At 40.5% G+C, this 18,685-nt stretch overlaps 1 long non-coding RNA gene across 1 annotated transcript; it reads right to left on the reverse strand.

Annotated features, from left to right (window-relative positions):
- Positions 1 to 308: 308 nt before the first annotated feature.
- Positions 309 to 1,150, reverse strand: LOC127651268 (uncharacterized). The gene is made up of 3 exons (XR_007971560.1): positions 1,099 to 1,150; positions 652 to 812; positions 309 to 404 (listed from the first exon to the last, which is right to left on the reverse strand). It is a non-coding gene; the product is annotated as an uncharacterized LOC127651268 (long non-coding RNA).
- Positions 1,151 to 18,685: the final 17,535 nt, after the last annotated feature.

An 18,685-nucleotide genomic window follows, 5' to 3' on the forward strand; every position in this document is an offset into this window, starting at 1 on the left:
AAAAAGTTTGACGTGTAATACTGTAGGAAAATGCTGAAGCATTATATGGTGAAATTGTTATTGCTAACCCTAACAATTGTAACTTTTACAAGAACCCATGTGTGGCAAGCAAACCAGAGTGGATGTACTTTTGGTGTTATTGTAACTGTGATATTGATAATTTAACAAATAAAAATAAAACCAATGACAGTCACTAAATTTTCAATTGATTTGTATCCTGTTAACTAATTAACATACCACAATTAGTACTATTCCAATTTGCATTTATTTAAAGTGGTCTTTGTGTGTTTTAATAAGTGCAACTTACAAATCCTTCATTCTCTTCTCCCATCTTGATCTTCAGAGAAGGAAACAGTGTTACCACACTTTCTGCCAACATCCGTTTCTCTTCATTAGAAGGGTAACTATAAGCAAAATAAAGACATAGCATGGAAGAATTACCTAATTCAACTCATACATAATACATTAAAATAAAATACAGGAACCAAATTCAGTCAGTTTTTTCTGCTGCTGATAAGCAGTTTGTTTTACAAGTTTCCCCAATTATGTTCAAATTATTAAAAGTAATCAGTGTGTTTTCAAAGTATTCAACATCTTTATACGTTATTGCATTCACAGTTGTTGTAGTTAATTTCTCAACTGTAAACTTACAATCCACTTTGTTCCACCAACGCACTGACTCCTATCTTCACAAGGAGCTTTCTTGATGTCTCTGAAAGCATTCCTGAAGCTTCATAATCCTTATATATACTCAGACCTTTGCTTTCAAGTAGTGCTCGCATTGTGTCTACATCAAGTATATTACGTTGATGCTGGAAATATAAAAAGCACAAAGTAGTTCTTATTAGATGAGTTAGTGATTCAGTTACTCAAAGTTAATCCCTTATATTGCTCCTGAATGAATCAGCAGTTTTAAATGAACTGATGAATGATTCACTCATTAATAAAGACAGTCAAAATTTACTGACAAAATGTACAGATGTACTGTACAAGTGTACAGACTGTTAGTTTCTGTGGAATGGGCAAAAAAATTCAAACAGAGTAATACAAATATTGAAAATAGTGCTGTTATTTCAGCACTCTGTTATATATACAAACCTTCTGTTGACTACTTGGACCAGCTTCATGCGTGTTCTTTGGGGCAACCTTCAAAAAAGAAAAGAAAAAAAAGGCAGTTAAAATATGTTCAAGTATATTACTTGTAATTATGTATATGCAAGTCATCCATGAACATACATTCTGTTGATGACTTGGACTGGCTGCATCTACATCCAATTTTTCATCCTCAAAGGACAACAAATGTAACAAGAATTAGTACAATAATAAAGATATGAAATACAATGAAACTGCATCTACTCTTATGTTATGTACAAAAAGGTTAAAGTAATCTTTTATCAATGGATAAGTTTAATTTATCAAGTTGTCTATTTCTGGTCTGAATAGTGTCTGAATTAAATTATTTTGTTTTAATTGTGTTTAAATATGAAATCAGGATTACAATGTACGCGACACAAAAGTTTGACGTGTAATACTGTAGGAAAATGCTGAAGCATTGGTGGATGATCATATAATACAAAGTTAAACAATCCCAAACTAGTAAAGTGTGTTTACTAATTGACAAGTTAATTTGAGTTTTCAATTGCTACCATTATGTACCATGCAAATGAAAATAGAAATGTAGATAAATACTGTACTACTTTACATTATCATTTGTGATCATCATCCCACACCATGTTTGAATGGAAATGCCACTTGAACGGTTTCTTACCATGCTCAAAATTGAAACGCAACATTCATTTTTAATGTTTAAGAAAAGTACAATAATACTGGAATCTGTATGCAGGATACACAGGTCACTTATTATATGTTATGTTACTGAAAAGGGAAATTACATACCAATGCATTTGATCCACTTCTCTTAATCGACTTAAACAAAACTTGAAACTTGTCCAATGCTTCCACTTTCTCAGTTAGGTCGGTGTCAATAAATTCATTAAAATCAGCGTTAAATTTTAAAATTCGGTGGTACTCTGCAGCACAGGGAGGAGACATTTGGAAGCATCAATTATTTCTGCTGCACTCTTGAGATGCTGCAATTTTTTGCATATCTCCTTTTCATCAAGTAGTACAGCACTAGTGTTTTCGGAGTGTCCTCCATTTGAAGCTGCAAAAGGGCAAACAAAAACACCAATCTGTTATATATAATGTTATATACTGATTAAGCATAGTATTCACATTAATAACGTAAAAGAGTAGTTAACAAGCAGTGTAAGAATGAACAATATCAATTTATTTACGAAAACATCAAGCTAGCATAATAATCTTCCGAGATAAACCTAAAGCAATCTTTTGATCTCCGAAAACCAGTCCATTTTTAATGAAGAGTCTTCCTGAATTTGGTACTTCATACTAATACTATTTCATTCTGCCCCAAAATATTAAAAGTAACGTTAGTGTGCTAGTACGCGGTTCCGAAATTCTGAATCTGTTTCTCTGGTATTACAATGCACTCATAAAAGGATGTTGAAAACAACACAACTTGTGTTGAGGACAACACGTTTGTGTTACTTTTAACTCAACAATGTGTTATTCCTGCTAATTTTCTACACACCAATGTGTTATTATTACACGATTTGTGTCAATTACGTAAGTTACACGAAATGCGAAAACTGAGGTCAATCAAATTTGTACCGTTACCTTGATAAATCATGTTAATATTAAAGGGCATTTCACAAAACATCAATACATTAACGTTATGTTGTTTAATGAAATAGAGGCGACAGATAGGAATGAAAGTGATAACGTTACCACTAGCTGCTATCAGTTAGGCCTAACGGTTTGTCAAACTCGTTAACGAGCTGCAGCGTTTTATCAGACATCATGTCATTTGCAACAAATCAAACAAAGAAAAACAAAACTCGTTCAGAAGGAGTTCTCTCTAGAAAGTGAGGAACAAACCTACCAAAGTCTATGAGGAGAAATAAAAATCATTTGTGAACAATAACGTTAACTATCAGATGCCGTTGCTGCCTTGTTCGAGCCTCTCGCGTCAATGGAAAATACCCGTACACAGTAGAGGCCGCTAACTAAATGCACATTTGACCGTCTAAAAACACAACAACAATAATAACAATAAACAACAATAATAAAATACATTTGACAATTTATATTTGACAATTTCTAATAAAAAATAAATCGAAATACCTGACGTGTGCATCCAAGTCATCCATCGATGGAAAAAGAGGCGCGAACTTGCTTCTTGAGGCGCGGATGACGTTGCAGCAATGTGATTGGATGATAGTTAACACATATTGTGTTGGACACACTGTGTTGTTTCTCTCTCTGTATTTCTTTTTCTTTTTACACATGATCAACTTAAAATGACACAAAATGTGTTAGAATAGCAATAACACAAAAAATGTGTTATTAATTAACACATCCTTTTTGAGAGTGCATGAAAGGGCTTTTCGTAGTGAAAAAGGTCATATGCATGATCGTGTCATGTGAGTTTAACTTGCTCAAGCCATATATCAGCATTAATCCTGCCTCTAATTTTAAGAAACATATTGAGGTAAATTTCATATTTCTGCTTACTAGATTCTGTGTGTCTATAACGTACCCTGTAACTTAACTATCTATCACTGAGATTATTGGGCTGCTGTGAGAGATGAATACAATGATATCAATAGGGCTGGGCAAAAAAACTTTTGAGTAGTTTTCTATATTTAGCCTATGTTATACATCTAGAACAGGGGTATTCATTACATCAATTGTGATATCAAGAGCACCACTGGATGGTTGATCTAGATGAAATATAAAAGATTGACTTTTTATTTCCTGATGTCTGTTGCTGTGTTTGATTGACAGGCGAATATTGTTTGAGCACTAATGCGGTTCACGCTTAAATGATCAAATATACACTGTATAATTGTGTCAATGCCGTCTTGATGAGGATTTAATGTAAACGCAGTCGTTTATGTCTAAAGTGAATTTAAACAGTGGGACAAAAAATTTATTTGCATCAAAATGTCAGACTTTTAGTGTACATGTAACTGAACTGAGCACTGTCTAGTAGGCCATGTCATAAAAAGGCTATTTTTAAAAAACAATAACAAGGAAATGAGAAAACCCCTCACTACTTTTGGCTGAATAACTAGAGTAGCTTTAAAAGTATTAATGTAATAGAACATTTTTAATAATAATATTTTTTAGAAATATTGTTAGTTTTTTAATAATACCGACCCCTGATGTAGAGAGTGTGTTATTTCGTATAATAAATTACCTGGAAAGTAGAGATGATAAAATAATTTATAATTATGCCTTAATTTAGCCTTTATAAAGATAGAAAAGTATGAACATTTGCAGAGCAATAATTCAGCAGAACATTCCACAGGTCACAAACTTTCACAAAACAGAAAATTGTTCATCATGCATTAGAAAGAAAACGCAACTATTGCCGTGCTTAAAAGATAAAACAACTAAATCAATGTGGAACATTGTATCTCAAAAGAAGGACAACGTGTCCCCCAATGTGCTGCTTAAGAGAAGTTTCATTTCTTTATCATTTACTCACCCTCATGCCGTCTGTCTATGACTTTCATTCTTCAGAACACAAATTAAGATTTTTAGAAGAATATTTCAGCTCTGTAGGTCTATTCAATGTAAATGAAGGGGTGCCAAAATGATGACACTCCAAAAAGCACATAAATGCAGAATAAAAGTAATACATACAACTCCAGTGGTATATACCATGACTTCAGAATTGATATGACAGGTGTGGGTGAGAAACAGATCGATATTTAAGTAACTTTTTGCTAGAAATTCTTCTCTCTGCCCAGTAGGTGGCGATATTCATTAAGAATGTGAATCACCAAAAACACAAGAAAGTTAAAGTTAAAGTGGAGATTGACTGAGCAGAGTGGAGAATTAATAGTGAAAAAGGAATTAAATATTGATCTGTTTCTCACCACTTCTATAATATTGCTTCTGAAGACATGGATTAATGCATCAGCTCCCTTGTTTGTACCCTTTGTAACCTGGGAGTCATCAGTACATTCTGCTTTCCCAGCAGTTCAGTGTTTTAGCTCTGTTTTCTCTTCTCTTCTCTTTGCCTTATCTCTCTTCCACTTTCTCATGTCATATTTCCAGCTTCCCTATTTCCCTCCCATTTCTCATAGTGTTTCATAGCCATATGCCACATCCCTTTGGACCCTTATTGAGCCTAAATGATGGCCGTAAATCTTAATACACATCATGTAAAATATATGCACATGTACACACCCCTATATGTAGTGGCGTTTGCAAATCTGTGGGGTCCCTATTGAACCATGAGATGTGGTCCCAACCCTGAGCACTGATGTCATGCATAAAAGTTTGTGGTTGATAAAATACTGCAGATCTAAGGTCTATGGCTTTTTCTTTCCTTTTTTTTAGTCTCTGCTGAGATTGATTTCATCTTACTGTATTTAAAACGTTTCTTTTTGCTGGTGTACAGCAGCCTTGGCTGAAGGCTGGAGATTTAAATTTTGTAAACATTTGACAGTGATGTAATTTAGAGGAAAGGGGCTCTAAAAGCTCTGCTTTACACCAAAGGAAAAAAGTTAACTGTGGCAGCGGGGGCGTGGTCAAGCGCACGTCCGGGATAGAAAAGCGGTAAGAGCGCTTACACCTGAGCAAAATTATGTCTAACACCGGTGTCTAATTTCAGTAAGCATGGGGAGAGCGGCATAAAAAGGCAGCAGCCACAGAGCCTCGGGAGAGAGAGTGACACACGTCAGTCTAGTGTTGGCGCGTAGAAGACCAAGAATTGAGTAACTTGTAAAATTGATTGTAAACATTGCTGTGCCCATTAAAAGCCTTACCTGCAACATCAAGTGCCCTGCTTCACGTGTCCTTCTTGGGAAAACTGTCACATTAACCTTATAAAATCCCCCTCTAGACAGCCAAATCTAAACATAATTTCCTTAGTCTCAATTAGCCAGATATTTGAAGTTTAGTCAGTTTGCAATGCATTCTGACCATTTGGACAGGAAAGGTCACAGGCTGTTATAAGGAATGGAACCGTAACCCTTGTGTTGTGTTCATTTTGTGCTAATTTCCCGATCAAACCTGACCATTCCACTAAGTTTGTTTATAAATGTCAAATATTGCATATATTATCACAAGATATTGCATTAGATCTTTTTATCAACTTATTTTTTTTTATAATTATGACAGGGTTTGTACTCCTTTCTGGAACATATTTTTAAAAAAAATATTTTTATTGGTAGAAGGATTAACTGAAAATGAATATATAAAATAAATAAGTAAATAAATAATTATAATAATAATAATGATAAATTACATAATATGTTAATAACCACTTGCTTGATCTGAACAAATATAGGGGCCATTTAAAAATGTTATGAGTCTAAATTCCTCTTCACTGTCCCCTGGAGTGAGTTCTTTTTGAATGTGATACTGCACAGCCGGTAAAGGAGGCAAGCATAGACAAGTATTTATTTATTATTTTATTTTATTTTGTGAGTTCTTGTCATTAAAAAAATTATGTGTATGTATATATATATATATATATATATATATATATATATATATATATATATATATAGTAAACGTGAACAAATGGGTTATTTCTGCTGTACAGTTTTTTATTTATTTATTTTGTTTTTTATAGCTGTAATAAACAAATGGACAAGTAAATTCAGCAGTCCGGTTATCCTATGAACTGTTTAACATCTCAGACAGTGTGTGTGTGTGTGTGTGTGTGTGTGTGTGTGTGTGTGTGTGTGTGTGTGTGTGTATGTGTGTGTGACAAGTGCTAATGTAAACAGATATTGAGTTGCTGTTTGTGTGAATGAACCTCATCTGCACGTAAGCAGATGTGACTGCATGTATGGGAAGATCGCGCTTAGATATGATGGCTGTGCACATACAAGCTGTGAACTGTTATTGTAGTAATCTGGTGACAATTTGGCTTTGTTTGTTAAATAAATTAAACATATTATGTGGTTGAAAGACTCTTTGAGTAGCTGTTTGTTTGACCAATGACAACTGCTACTAATGTAAAGAAATGGCAGCATGCATCGGAGGAAGATTGCATTTGATGTATTGACTGTGCGCATAAGAGCTGTAAACGTTTTATCGTGGTACTTTGGTGACAAGTTGGATATATGAATATAAAATAAATCATTCTATGGTTTTAACGACTATATGTGTAATTGTTTGTGCGAATATAAATAACAGATGCTTGACCAGTGCAGCCTGTGTCGGCGCAAAAGCCGATTTGAATCTGGCAGCTAATGTAACTGGCTGTTGCAGAAACACATATGTGTGACGCTACTCTGCAGGGTCCAATTATTTACCACTTCACTCAAAGGTGTAATGATTGATGAAATGAGGCAGACGAGGAAATGGGATCCAAATGCAGCGTATGCTTTATTGAATGAAACTGGCAGGGCAAAACACAAAGCAAAGACCCACGATGGGGAAATGAAACATTAAAGAAAGAACTAAAGGCGAAACAAACAACGAGGGCATTGAAGGCAGGATATCACACCACGTAAACATCAACAACGATCGACAAACACTGAACAAAGACACGGGGTATAAATACACAGACATGGGGAAGGTGGCCAATGAAAGAACTGAACTCAAACAAGATAACAAGGTGATTAACGCAAATTAACAAGGGCAGGTGTGAACAATGGACAGTGAACGCGAACGCTAACAAGGGTTGTGGAGTCAAATACAGGACTAAAGTGACAACTAAAAGAGAGAGAATGGAAAACAAGAGGGCAACGTGAAACAAGACAGGGTGGACTAAGGAGTTAAATAAGGGAACACAAATGAACACAAGTGAAACAAGGACTAAACTGAACTTCAAAATAAAAGCACGAAGACAAGACAGGGTAATCATTACAGAGCCCCCTTTAAAGATCGGATTCCAGACGATCCAAAACAACTAAAAAAAGACAAAAAGACCCACAAACAGAAGACAAAATGAGGGCACCAGGGGCAAACAGACAGAGACAGCTCACGGGGGTACAAGGGGCACTGAGAAAGTCCTGGGAGGTGGAGAGGGTAGACAGGTAGACCGGGGGTACACTGGGCAGGCAGGAAGTCCGGGGGCACAGAGGGCAAGACAGGCAGAACATGGGGGCCGAGAGGGCAGGGAAGCAGTCTATGGGGGTGTGTCTGGGGACCAGGGTCGGATGATCTGGTGGTCATCCATCGGGTAGGGATAGGTTCAGGAAGCCTAGGAGACGGCCAGAAGCAAGGGATAGGTCTAGGAGGTGGCCATCGGACAGGGACAGGTCCAGGAGGCGACCTCAGGACAGGGAGAGGTCTAGGAGGCCTGGGTGGAGGCCACAGGACAGGGACTGGATCAGGGGGCCTGGGAAGCGGCCACGGGACTGGGGCTGGGTCAGGAGGTCTGGGGGACGCCACAGGGCAGGGACTGGGTCAGGGGGCCTGGGAAGTGGCCGCGGTCGGGAGCAGGGTCAGTAGCCTTTGGAGGTGGTCGTGGGCCAAGGGCCGGTTCAGGGGTCCTGGGAGATGACCACAGGGCAAGGGCTGGTTCGGGGAACCTGGGAGCTGTGGCCACTGGGGCGGCTGGCGGAGCCGCGTGAGGCGGAGCCAAGGAGGACCTCTGAGGCGGGCAGTCGAAGACTTGGGTGGCGGCGCCAGCAGGAGGCATAGGCAGGGCCGTAGGAGACCCTGGGGGCGAAGCAGGGGCAGGCAGGGCCATGGGGTACCCCATGGGCGGAGCCATAGAAGGCTTGGGAGGCGGTGCCATGGAAAGCTCCGGAGGCGGAGCTGAGGGGTGTGGCGCCGTGAGGCAGTTCTTGAGGCGGAGGCCTGGGAGGCCCGGGGACGGAGCTGAGGAAGGCACAGGAGACGGAGCCAAGGAAGGCCCGGGAGGCGGAGCCGCAGGAGGCTCGGGAGGCGGAGCCGCAGGAGGCTCGGGAGGCGGAGCCGAGGGAGGCTCAGGAGGCGGGGCTGAGGAAGGCGCAGGAGGTGGAGCCGCAGGAGGCTCCGGAGGCAGAGCCGTAGGTGGCTCTGGAGGAGGCTCGGTAGGCAGAGCCATGGATGGCTCGAGAGGCTTGTAGGGTGGAGCCCTGGAAGGCTCGAGAGACTTGAGGGGCGGAGCCCTGGAAGGCTCGAGAGGCTCGAGGGGCGGAGCCCTGGTAGGCTCGAGAGGCTTGAGGGGCGGAGCCCTGAAAGGCTCGAGAGGCTTGAGGGGCGGAGCCCTAGAAGGCTTGAGAGGCCTGAGAGGCGGAGTCCTGGAAGGCTCGAGAGGCCTGAGAGGCGGAGTCCTGGAAGGCTCGAGAGGCTGAAGGGGCGGAGCCCTGGAAGGCTCGAGAGGCTTGAGAGGCGGAGCCCGGGAAGGCTCGAGAGGCTTGAGGGGCGGAGCCCGGGAAGGCTCGAGAGGCTTGAGGGGCGGAGCCCTGGGAGGCTCGAGAGGCTTGAGGGGCGGAGCCCTGGGAGGCTCGAGAGGCTTGAGAGGCGGAGCCCTGGAAGGCTCGAGAGGCTCGAGAGGCGGAGCCCTGGAAGGCTCGAGAGGCGGAGCCCTGGAAGGCTCGAGAGGCTTGAGGGGCGGAGCCCTGGAAGGCTCGAGAGGCTTGAGGGGCGGAGCCCTGGAAGGCTCGAGAGGCTGAAGGGGCGGAGCCCTGGAAGGCTCGAGAGGCTTGAGGGGCGGAGCCCTGGAAGGCTCGAGAGGCTTGAGGGGCGGAGCCCTGGAAGGCTCGAGAGGCTTGAGGGGCGGAGCCCTGGAAGGCTCGAGAGGCTTGAGGGGCGGAGCCCTGGAAGGCTCGAGAGGCGGAGCCCTGGAAGGCTCGGGAGGCTTGAGAGGCGGAGCCCTGGAAGGCTCGGGAGGCTTGAGAGGCGGAGCCCTGGAAGGCTCGGGAGGCTTGAGAGGCGGAGCCCTGGGAGGCTCAAGAGGCCCGAGGGGCGGAGCCCTGGAAGGCTCGAGAGGCTTGAGAGGCGGAGCCCTGGAAGGCTCGAGAGGCTCGGAAGGCGGAGCCCTGGAAAGCTCGGGAGGCTCGGAAGGCGGAGCTCTGGAAAGCTCGGGAGGCTCGGAAGGCGGAGCTCTGGAAAGCTCGGGAGGCTCGGAAGGCGGAGCTCTGGAAAGCTCGGGAGGAGGAGCCCTGGAAGGCTCGAGAGACTTGAGAGACTTGGGGGGTGGAGCCCTAGGGGGCTCGAGATGCGCTGGCTCTTGGACGGTCACGGCCATAGGCACTGGCTCTGGCTCTTGGACGGTCATGGCTACTGGCGCAGGCTCTTGGACGGTCACGGCTACTGGCGCAGGCTCTTGGACGGTTGAGGCTACTGGCATTGGCTCTTGGACGGTCATGGCTACTGGCACTGGCTCTTGGACGGTCATGGCTACTGGCACTGGCTCTTGGACGGTCGAGGCTACTGGCACTGGCTCTTGGACGGTTGAGGCCACCGGCGCTGGCTCAGGGACGATCGGGGCCACCGGCGCTGGCTCTGGGACGGTCGAGGCTACAGGCGCTGGCTCAGGGACGGTCGAGGCTACTGGCATTGGCTCTTGGACGGTCATGGCTACTGGCACTGGCTCTTGGACGGTCATGGCTACTGGCACTGGCTCTTGGACGGTCGAGGCTACTGGCACTGGCTCTTGGACGGTTGAGGCCACCGGCGCTGGCTCAGGGACGATCGGGGCCACCGGCGCTGGCTCTGGGACGGTCGAGGCTACAGGCGCTGGCTCAGGGACGGTCGAGGCTACAGGCGCTGGCTCAGGGACGGTCGAGGCTACAGGCGCTGGCTCAGGGACGGTCGAGGCTACAGGCGCTGGCTCAGGGACGGTCGAGGCTACAGGCGCTGGCTCAGGGACGGTCGAGGCTACAGGCGCTGGCTCATAGACGTTTGGGGCTCGCGGCACTGGCTCATAGACGTTTGAGGCTTGCGGCACTGGCTCATAGACGTTTGAGGCTTGCGGCACTGGCTCATAGACGTTTGCCGTGACATGCGTGGACCGAGAGGCGGAGACCCGTCTTCTCCTCCTCCTCGGGCAGACGAAGAGGGTCGCGCTGGCTCGTTGACAGGCGTGAAGGGGCGAACCACGGGCGGATGGGGGTCAACACTGTGGGAGGCGCTACGGGGTTCTCCTCAACGATGTCCACGGTTAGAGAGGAGCCGCAGGCCTGTAGGGTCTCCTCACTGAACGCGAGGAGCGTCCAGTCACGCGTTGGCGGTGGCAACTGCTCCTTTAGCTCGTCACGCAGGTTGCCTCGGAAGAAGACCACAAGGGAGGAATCAGGGAAGTCTGAGACGCTTGCCAGGACGAGAAAGTCGTGGATGTGGTCTTCTATCGGATCGATCCCCTTGCTTTAGGCAGAGTAGTTCGTAATTCGCCCGGAAAACTGCTGGATCCATTGTGTTGGTCGATCGTTCTGTAATGATTGATGAAATGAGGCAGACGAGGAAATGGGATCCAAATGCAGCGTATGCTTTATTGAATGAAACTGGCAGGGCAAAACACAAAGCAAAGACCCACGATGGGGAAATGAAACATTAAAGAAAGAACTAAAGGCGAAACAAACAACGAGGGCATTGAAGGCAGGATATCACACCACGTAAACATCAACAACGATCGACAAACACTGAACAAAGACACGGGGTATAAATACACAGACATGGGGAAGGTGGCCAATGAAATAACTGAACTCAAACAAGATAACAAGGTGATTAACGCAAATTAACAAGGGCAGGTGTGAACAATGGACAGTGAACGTGAACGCTAACAAGGGTTGTGGAGTCAAATACAGGACTAAAGTGACAACTAAAAGAGAGAGAATGGAAAACAAGAGGGCAACGTGAAACAAGACAGGGTGGACCAAGGAGTTAAATAAGGGAACACAAATGAACACAAGTGAAACAAGGACTAAACTGAACTTCAAAATAAAAGCACGAAGACAAGACAGGGTAATCATTACAAAAGGCCAGACTGCAGTCAATATTACTGTATGAAATTCCCACTGACACACATAAATATAATAAACAGGAGTGGCTTTTTTGTCACGTTTTTCCTTACTACAATACTTCCTGGAACATAAATATACATTAGACTATGACATATCGTAACTTAGAGCAGACTATACGGATTTAAACGAGCCCAAACACAACATAATATACGGATTTAAACGAGCCCAAACACAACATAATATGACACATTTTCTTGAAAAGATCTTAAAAAATTCCTCAAATAGTGTACATGTCAAGACGATGCACAAAATGGCGCTGAACACACATTTTGTGTGTGTAGGTATGTTTGTGTGTGTGTATGTTGTGTGTGTGCACATGTCCAAGTACTTTATGTTTAAAAACACACATCCACATACAGTTTGTGCTCATCTAAATGATTGGGATGCTCCTGAACACTAAATATTTCTGTATTCTGTAGTCTAATCCATTAATTTCCAATGGCCGGTCATTTTTGACCAGGAACACAAGTGTAACAAAGTGAAATAAAAAAATCAACCATCAATCATTTGTGTGTTTTCTGATAATATATATAAACAAAGTCAAGGAATTGTATTCCAGTTGGATTTTAGGTGCTATATGTAAGATTGACAACATTTGAAATGGGTACTGCAGTTCAAATTCAAAATATTGGAGAGTGTGCCCCGCCCCAAACTCGAAAATCATGCTGGTTGCCAGAATGTTGACATGCAAATTAGCCAACTCATCATCCGTTTTAAAGGATTTCTGGGCTTTAAGCTGTCTCCATCTTCCAAAGGCATCTCCAATATTTATCCTTGTTTTACTACGCATCTGGTCATGGTGCATTTAGACTGATGGCAAGGCTTTTTAGGGAAGGCGGAATCTGTTATCTCTGATCCTGTTTGTTTGCTGGCTTCCATGGCTGCAGCATGCAGTGTTGTTTGCCTGCAAACTTGTTCAAATCTGGCAACGCGGTTCCGAAATACTATTGGTGAGTGGGCAGTGGGCGGGCAAACTTCAAAGTAGAATATACTGGCAGTAGCATTGGTATCGGAGAAGCCAGTATTTCAACTTAGCACTTTTCCTAATTCTCTAATGATATATTATGGTAATTTTATGATTTAGTACAGTAAAAAATTACATAGAGCACCTTTAAGTAAAAAAAAATATAAATTGTAAGAACAAAGTTGTCCGGGTTAAAATGACCAGAAAACAGTTTACACAGAAACCAATAAAATAGTCATATAGTCATAAGTTATTCATTGATTAGTGCCAGTTCTACAGAATAGTGAAACATACAATGCAACAGATAATAAGCACATAAATATATAAATAAATCGATTCATTTTAAATATTAGTTCAGGTAATTAAACGGTCATCAGCCCTTAATAACGAATGAATGAAGTTTGAATAATTCATCAGGTATTTTGCATGTCTGTGCACAAATAACAAAATCATTATTAATGCCAGTCAGCCTGCAAGGTTAATGAAAGCACTGAGCACATACATATGTAAGTTATGGAGATGAAATTAAGCAAAGCAATTGCCTGACAGCTTGCTTGACGCTGGATAAAATGACTATTAGCTCCATGGTCAATATAAAATAAAAAACAGGAGATACAAGGTTTCACGATGGCTCAGGTCTTTGAATTATGTTGATTTTGCAAATTGGTAGAAAACAGCAAAGCTGCAGACAGCTATAATTAAGTCAATTCATATTGATGGAAATGCTATTTCAGTGTTTAATTTTTTTATGTTTTTTAAAAATGAACATAAACTGCATTTTGTGATACAGGTATTGGTTGAGGTTTGACTCAGTTAAATGTCTCGCATAGAAACACAGATATTTGTTTGGAAATGAAGGGCTCAAAAAAAAAAGCCGGTTGACAATTTAAAAACAGGAGGAAGGGGATTTAGTAGATGGAGGATATGAGCAGAGTGTAATTACCGTTGTCAGAGACAGATATATTTCTAGCTCATATCCTTATTGGAGCATCTTTACAATGGTAGCTTATGTATCACACAGAACTCTCCTACAACAGAACTCTGCTATCTAAATAAGAACTCTGCTCTTTATCTCTCGCTAGAACCCATTCATTTTTTTTCTTTCGTTCAATGTTTGCCAAAGAACTCTTTCCTCACTGCCAAACAGCATTCTCAACATTTAGGCTGTCAATTTGTGTCTGTCAAATTTTAGTGAAAAAAAAAAAAACATATGAGATCCAATTTGCACTAACCTGATCAAATCACATCAATACTATGTATTTTTAAATCTGATGTTTTTTTAGAATGTTTTTCATACTGTGTGCTAACCAGTTGCTACCGTGACAATTGACAACACATTTTGTCTATCACTTGGTCACATGTGCAAAATCCTACTCTTGATAACTGTACGTTAAACATCAAAAAGGTGATCTGATTGTGCTGTGTTGCGCAACATTATCACGTTGAATGCGGAGAGCCACGATTGCTTGTCGCTGGAATCTTATTGCATTGCGTCTAGGCCTGTGTCAGTCTGAGTGGTCATTTCAGATGTCTTTCGGGACACAACACATATGTAAAGTCATGGAAAATGTGCAATATTTTCTAAGGTTTGTCTGAAAAACTAATTTTCGTGTACTCTATCCTGAATGAATGAACTAATCAGCATTATTAATATGCATGAATGTGTGAATACAGTAATGCCTCTGTTGCTTATGTTCTCTCATGTGCTGCTTGAGATGAGATGTCATGATTGACACGAGCACATTCAAAATTCCCAGTTTTCAGTTTCCTTTTACCACAATGACAGCTACAGTTTGTATGCAGTGTAAACAAAGCCTTCGACCTCATATGAAACTATCTCTATTTCTGTGTCTTATTATATCTTTCTATTCTCTTCAGCGCTGTGCCTTTTCCCACTGCCAACACCATCATTGACCCCTAACTTGAGGGACAGCGCCACTCGGCAGGTTTCTACCACAAAAGGAAATGGCAGCAGCACGAGGAGCAATTAGGGAGATTAAAGGAGGGTATGCATGTTGAAGTGAAGAAAGTAAGAAAACTGGACACAAATAAAAGCAAGAGTAACCCAGGGTTACTAAGATTGCTATAGTGTATTGCAGAGTATGTTCACAATTCACAATTTTTTTTGTCCTTTATGATTGTTTCCTATCAGATTGTATGATATAACCTGAGTAAGACCAATGGCAATAGAAAGGCAAACTTGTCATGTGTCAGACTGTGTGATATAGATCTTTGCTAAGACTTTGGACATGATTGATAGCGTTGAATAGGTTTTTTAAGTCCCCAGTCGATGTCCGTTCTGACTTCTTCATTTGCATGTGAGATTTGAATGATATTAGATTGTCTGTCATTTGAAGAGGGCTATGCATAACTTACACTTTAATTGGATTCATTAATGAATACTATGACATCTCCAACATTTTAGTTCTGTAGGTGGAATTTTCAGATGGTCCCTTACAATCGCTAGTTAATGAAAGCACATCGGACCATTTTTAGGCATATTTCTCCAGCTACTACAAGTGTTAACCATTTGAGTTCAATGTTTTATGCCTGTATGATGTAATCGTATATTCTTGAACCTAACTGTAATGATATCGTTGTAAAATTGTCAATTCAAGAGAGTGCTGGTAGGAGAAATCAAATGTCAAATGAATAACGAAACAACAACATCTGGAGATTAGGGAGAAGTTCAGCATTAGTTATGCATCTTTGGAACTGCCAGCTCCAGCTTCAGTTCTACTTAATGTGGATTATAAATGCTGGAGTAAATGTAAGTTTAAGTTAAGTTATACTTTTATAGTGCAATTTCCCACGTTATTATCACAAAACCAGATCTGGATCTAATTTTCTGCCTTATTGAATGCACCTGAGCCCAACTTGTTCGAGATCACTCTTATTTGGCAATCATTCATTATAAAATATTTTTTTGATGTGTATCTGCAGGGTTTTCATTTCTGTAACAACATACAGGACACACTTGTTATTTATAATGTGGTATTTCTTTCCACTGTATTTAATTTGATTTTTTACACTGTACAATGCAGAAACAAGACAAATGTAGTGCAACAAGTTTGGAAAAAAAAAATACGGGTGGCTTAAAAATTACTGGAAAATTAATGTTACAACAATAAACCCACCCAAAAGCTGACAATGCCTGAAACTTTGAGTCTTACAAGATGCAATAAGCAGAGGTTGCATTGACATAATTCTCCATCATTTGCCTATTTTTTTAGAGCACTGACGGATAATTCCAAATGATACAATAACTGTACATGCTGATTATAGCCTACTGATTAAATTCTAACCTAAAATCTTAATGTAGCCAATCATTCATTTTACCCTGGAATTTTACTGCATTAGTCATTCTAAAGAACAGCATGGCAACATAGCTGAAAGTTTGTGGGTAAAACCAGAATATTAGGGTGTATTGACTAACTGAAATATTTGTCATGAACCTGTTTGTTTCTATAATTTAAAATAAAAAATTTAATCTTTTACTCAAATTTAGTGAATCTTTGGTTGTCTTTAATAAATTGCATGTCCACAAATATTAAAATATCATAAACAAATATAAAAAAAACAAACATTGCATCACATTTAGCATTAATGTGATGCAATTTGCTTCCATTGTAAGTGCCTTTTTATAACCAATTTGTTTTGCTTTAAATAAAAAATAAATAAAAAAAATGATAATTATAATAATGTTTTCACAAATTAATAATTTGTGCGAATCAACATTATCACACAAATACTTTTAATCCATAAAATGCCAGTTGTTAAATCCATGTCTTCTGAAGTAATATGATTGATGTGAGGAACAAAGTTTCCTTTTTTACTATGAATTACCCTACCTGCCCAGTAGGTGACAAAAAAGAATAATCAGAATTGCCAAAACGACGAAGAAGAATGTGAAAGTGAATGTTGAGATTAATATAAAAACAAATTACTTAAATATTGATCTGTTTCCCAACCACACCATTCATATCGCTACAGAATACATTGATTTAATCACTGGAATCATATGGATTAATTTTCTACTGCCTTTTGTGTGCTTTTGGAACTTAAAATTTTGGAACGCATTCACTTGCATTGTATAAATGGTAAAATAAAATAACTTTACATCTTGTATTTATATGCGGTTGCTTACACAATATAGTATCCATAATTTAAATCCCTATTTTTTGCAGATTTTTTAATCCCAGAAAAATTTGAACAGTCTGCACACATTCAGTTGCTTGTGTAAATGTAGACAAACGCATATTCCTCACATCTCCGGTACAGACAATTCCCCAAAGACATGTCAAACTTTGCAAAACACACATACACGCGTGCACACACACACACACAAAACATAAGATGATGAATCTTCATGCTGTCAGGCTAGCTGCACTATTAAGGGCTAAATGCTAATGCCGACAGTTGCAGGATGGATAGATCATTACAGAAACATCAGTCTTTTTTCTAAGACAGAGCAAGAGAGATTTACACAAACCGAAAAAGGACGTTAGCCATTAGAGTTAGCTTTAGCATGGTGAACAACATCTCATGACAAACTTGTCGCTGATAATGAGAACAAATGCAGATGAAATTGGACTTCATTAAAAAATAAATCTATATATTGCATGGTTATGTCATATGTTCGTGAGCTGATGTGAATGCATCAGTTGTACACTGTGTAAACCCTATTGTTGTCATTTCTGGAAAAATGTATTATGCATTACTTTAAATGTCAAGTTGTGGGCTCATAACTCACAACTTGTATAAACAGTATATATATATATATATATGTTCCTTAAACTCATTTATCTTAAAAAAAATAATAATTGTTGGGCGCTTCGTTCAGGAGCGTGTTTTGTTTTTAGCAATCATTTATTTATATATAAATTATATAAAATAAATTAATAATAAAATTAATAATTGAAAATTATAGAATGATTAAAAAAATAGAACACTGATTAGAATCAACATTAGCTTTTTAATCCTTTAAATCAACAATCATCAAAGATAACCATTAATTATCAAATTCAATAGAATAGTAATTATTGTCAATGATAATTATTAATTATCAATGTCAATAGAACATTGATTAGAATTTAAGGGTTAGTTCACCCAAAAATGAAATTATCCCATTTACTCACCCTCAAGCCATCCTAAGTGGATATGACTTTCTTCTTTCAGAAAAACACAAACTTATATAAAAAAAATATCCTGGCTGTTCCAAGCTTTATAATGGGAGTGAATGGTATCTTATATTTTGAAGCCCAAAAAAGCAAATCCATCCATCAAAAAATCCATATGTCTCCAGAGGGTTAATAAAGGCCTTCTGAAGTGAAGTGATGTGAAAAATATCCATATTTATAACTTTATAAACTATAATCACTGGCTTCAGGTAATGGCCATCTACACACTCACAAGAGAGTCAAGCAGTCAGGCTTTATGTCTTGATGTAGGCCTGCTTTGTCTCCTATTTGTGTACATGAGACCCAACATTCCCCCCTTTGGTCTGAAGAGATTGTTGTTCAGCATCTTTAGAGCTACTGAAGGCCAAACAGTAGCTGTAGGTTCACAGTAACCTGTGGGTTATGCCATCCATATCTTCCTGATAGAAAATAAAATGGTTGCACAATCCATACAATTTATAGAGTTCACAGAGGCTTTATTGTCTGGGCAGAGACTGAGGCACATCTGGGAATAGAACTTCTAGCTAAGTCTACAA

Source organism: Xyrauchen texanus, chromosome 11, assembly GCF_025860055.1.
Source record: "Xyrauchen texanus isolate HMW12.3.18 chromosome 11, RBS_HiC_50CHRs, whole genome shotgun sequence".
Lineage (NCBI taxonomy): Eukaryota > Metazoa > Chordata > Actinopteri > Cypriniformes > Catostomidae > Xyrauchen > Xyrauchen texanus.